This window comes from Zea mays, chromosome 2, assembly GCF_902167145.1.
Source record: "Zea mays cultivar B73 chromosome 2, Zm-B73-REFERENCE-NAM-5.0, whole genome shotgun sequence".
NCBI lineage: Eukaryota > Viridiplantae > Streptophyta > Magnoliopsida > Poales > Poaceae > Zea > Zea mays.
This window is the reverse complement of record NC_050097.1, coordinates 174,606,277-174,611,046: the sequence shown is the minus strand read 5'-3', so window position 1 is coordinate 174,611,046 and position 4,770 is coordinate 174,606,277.

The following is a 4,770-nucleotide window of genomic DNA, read 5'->3' as shown; positions in this document are numbered from 1 at the left end:
ACAAAGGACATTAACATTTAATACTTTGTGTTGCCTTGTTCTTGACTCATAGCATTTGAGAACAAGTCCCCAACATTGGCGCCCACCTGCCTCCACTGATTTGAGCTGATGGCTTCGTTCAACAATCAAGCTGAAGTTGTTTCGGCTACGAAGCTGGTGTTTCTGATAACAGGCGGTTCATGCTCAGAACCGACCAACAAGAAGCAGAAGAAGGAGGCTCAGAGAAGGGTATAATATGTTGGAGTGCAGGGACCTTTCATCAAGTCAAAATGGTCTCACATCCCAATTACCTTCTCCCAGGAGGACCTTCAGCTCAAGGATTACCCTCATAATGATGCTAAGGTCATATCTTGTGTCATCAAGGGATTTCTGGTCCACAATGTTTTGGTTGATACAGGCAGTGCAGCTGACATCATATTTGCTAAGGCCTTCAGATAGATGTGAGAGCACCTAGAGGGGGGGTGAATAGGTGATCCTGTAAAAACTTAAAACTTAAAGCCACAAAAGTGTTAGCACAATGAAATCAAGTGGCTAAGGACCGAGCTCTTGTGAAACATAATAGTCACAGTGAGAACAAGCACAAGAGACATGATGGTTTATCCCGTGGTTCGGCCAAGTACAACACTTGCCTACTCCACATTGTGGCGTCCCATCGGACGAGGGTTGCACTCAACTCCTTTCAAGTGATCCAAAGATCCACTTGAATACCATGGTGTTTTTCTTTCTTTCACTATATCCCGTTTGCGAGGAATCTCCATAACTTGGAGCCTCTCGCCCTTACAAATGATGATCACAAAGAAGCACGGATGTAAGGGAAGGAAAAGCAACACACACAAATCCCGGCAATACGCACACACACAAGCCAAGACTTGAGCTCAAATGAAACACAACAAGTTCACCACTAGAACGGAGCTCAAATCACTAAGAATGTCAATCGAGTGTGCAAAGATGGAGTGCAGGAGTCTTAGAATGTTTAGAGTATGCTTGGTGTACTCCTCCATGCGCCTAGGGGTCCCTTTTATAGCCCCAAGGCAGCTAGGAGCCGTTGAGAGCAATCCAGGAAGGCAATTCTTGCCTTCTGTCGGGTGGCGCACCGGACAGTCCGGTGTGCCACCGGACAGGCACTGTTCAGTGTCCGGTGTAGATTGCTTTCTTAAATTGGAGCAACCGACCGTTGAAAATTTGGAGCCGTTGGCGCACCAGACACTGTCCGGTGCACACCGGACAGTCCGATGCCCCCATCAGACCGTTGGCTCGGCCACGCGTGTCACGCGCGGATTGCGCGGCCGACCGTTGGCTCACCGGACAGTCCGGTGCACCACCAGACAGTCCGGTGAATTTTAGCCGTACGCCACCGACGAATTCCCGAGAGCGGCCAGTTGACCAGATGCCAGCCTGGCGCACCGGACATTGTCCGGTGCACCACCGGACAATGTCCGGTGCACCCAGACTGCGCTGAGTCTTGGCTGCTTCAGCCAAGTCTTTTTCTTTTTCTATTTTCCCTGATTCTAGCACTTAGACAAATATGTTAGTACACAAAAACCATGTACTAAGTCAAGAATCATACCTTCTTGATGTTTTGCACTTCATCCACCATTTTGCACAATTTGCACTTAAACCATTTGTGTTGGGCACTTAATCACCAAAATACTTAGAAATGGCCCAAGGGCACATTTTCCTTTCAAGATGCAAGAGCCAGAGGACAAGATTCATGACGCTATACACCCTCTTTGTGGCTTCGTAGGAAGGCAGATTGCAGCGCTCGGCAAAATCACGATGCCAGTGACCTTCAGATTCGTCCACAATACAAGGACTGAACAAGTTGTGTTTGACATCGTTGACATGGAATACCCCTACAATGCAATCATTGGTCGTGGGACACTCAATGCTTTCGAAGCAATACTTCATCTAGCATATCTATGCATGAAGATACCTTCGGAACAAGGGCCCATTGCTGTTCATGGTAGTCAGGAAGCTGCTAGAAAAGCCGAAGGAAACTGGACAGACTCAAAAGCAATCCACAATATAGATGGAATTGAAGCTTGTGAACAATACAAGTACAGAAGAGAGAAGGCTGCTTCGGCTGATCAGCCGAAGCCTATGCTTCTATGTGAAGACATAGCAGAGCAGAAGGTACTGCTGGGGTCTCAGCTATCTGAAGAACAGGAGAAAACCTTGATAAGGTTTTTATTCAACAACAAAGATGTTTTTGCATGGTCGGCCAATGATCTCTGTGGTGTAAACAGAGACGTCATTGAACATTCACTCAATGTCGACCCATCTTTCAGGCCAAGAAAGCAAATGCTTCGGAAAATGTCTGATGATAAAGCTGAAGGTGCTCGAAATGAAGTCAAAAGACTTCTCAGTGATGGTGTTATTAGAGAGGTAAAATATCCAGAGTGGCTAGCCAATACTGTTATGGTGAAGAAAGCCAATGGCAAATGGAGAATGTGTATTGATTTCACGGATCTCAACAAGGCCTGTCCGAAGGACGAGTTTCCATTACCAAGGATAGACTCTCTTGTGGATGCAGCGACTTCTTCAGAACTTATGAGTCTGCTGGATTGCTACTCAGGATATCTTCAAATATGGATGAAGAAGGAGGATGAGCCGAAGACTAGCTTCATAACTCCCAGTGACACCTATTGTTATCTTCGGATGCCTGAGGGGCTCAAGAATACTGGAGGAAGTTTCAGTAGAATGACAGCCAAGGTCCTTCATTCCCAGATAGGCATAAATGTGCTAACATACATTGATGATATCATAGTAAAAAGCACGAAGCAAGAAAATCATATCACTGATCTGCAAGAAACATTTGCTAACATCAGACAAGCTGGCCTGAAATTAAATCCTGAAAAATGTGTCTTTGGAATGAAGAATGGTAAGTTCCTTGGCTGTCTAGTTTCAACAAAGGGGATTGAAGCTAACCCAAGCAAGATCGAAGCCATCCTTCGAATGGAACCGCCAAGCACAAAGAAGGGGGCCCAACGGTTGGCAGGAAGACTGGCTTCATTGAATAGATTTATATCTAGATCAGCAGAAAGAAACTTGCCATTCTTTGAAATACTAAAGTCAGCTGAAGTCTTTCAATGGGGCCCAACTCAACAGAAAGCCTTCGAAGAGCTGAAGCAATACTTGATTGATCTAACAACATTAACTCCACCTGCGCCTGGGGCTCCGTTACTATTGTATGTGGCAGCTTCGCACTCTGCAGTGAGTGCGGCGCTTGTACAGGAGAAACTGGAAGGACAAATTAGAAAGCAAGCCCCAATATACTTTGTCTCCGAAGTTCTATGTTTATCAAAGAAAAACTATACAAAATTGGAGAAGGTGTTGTATGCTGTCTTAATGGCCTCCAGGAAGCTTCGACATTATTTTCAAGCATTCCATATAATTGTTCCTTCATCACAGCCTCTGAAGGATATCATGAGGAACAGAGAGGCTACTGGAAGGATCGGAAAGTGGGCTGCGGAACTCAATGAATTCAACATTGATTATGTGCACAGATCCCCAATTCAGTCCTAGGCGTTAGCAGACTTCATCGCTGACTGGACGCCAGGGGCTCAGGAAGAAGAAGCAAATAAAGATGCCGAAGCTTGGACAGTGTTCTGCGACGGTTCCTGGGGAACCTTCGGGGCAGGTGCGGCTGCTGTCTTAGTTGCACCTTCCAAAGTCAGAACATGCTATGCAGTAAGGCTTGATTTCAGCTGTATAAATAATATTGCTGAATACGAAGCTTTACTTTTGGGGCTTCGGAAGTTAAGGGCGATGGGGATAAGAAGGGCGGTCCTTAAAACCGACTCCCAAGTTATTTCTGGACATGTTGACAAGAGTTGCAAGGCAAGAGATCCAAAGCTTGAGAAATACCTGGACACAGTCCAAAGGCTTGAAGCTTCTTTCGAAGGGTTTTCTATTAAGAATATTCCACGAGGAGAAAATGAGCACGCTGATTTGCTAGCCAAGTCAGCGGCACAGGGGCTGCCTCTACCTTCGGAAGTATTTTTTGAGACAATAAGAACACCTTCAGTGGAACTTCTCGAAAGAGCAGTGCTTACTATATCTACTGTTCATAGTGAAGATTGGAGGACTGAGATTATATCTTTCCTCCAAGGTAATTGCCTTTCAGATGACGAAGCTTATAATAAGAGAATGGAGGCAAGAACAAGACCATATGTAATGATAGAAGGGGAGTTATACAAACATGGAGTCTGCTCTCCACTTCTCAAGTGTCTATCCAGAACCGAAGGTATAGAGCTGATGAAGGAAATACATGCAGATTTGTGTGGATCTCACATTGGATCTAGACCTTTGCTGGGTAAGGTCTTCAGACAAGGATTTTACTGGCCGAAGGCAGCTTCGGATGCAACGGATATGGTTCAAAAATGTGAAAATTGTCAAAAATGTGCAAGAGACCATAAACAACCTTCGTCGTTAACCCAACTAATTCAGCCAACCTGGCCATTGCAAAGATGGGGCCTGGATTTGTTAGGTCCACTTCCACCAGCACAAGGCAATTTACGATATGTTGTGGTGGCTGTAGAATATTTTTCCAAGTGGATTGAAGCGAAGCCTCTGGCCACGATAACTTCGGTCATAGTCCAGAAATTCTTTTGGCAAAACATTGTTTGTCGCTTTGGCGTACCAAGGGCTATAACTGTGGACAATGGAACACAGTTTGATGCCGAAGCTTTCAAGGAATTCTGTGATCAAATCGGCACGAAGATTCATTTTGCGTCAGTCAGACATCCAGAGTCAAATGGACTTGTCGAA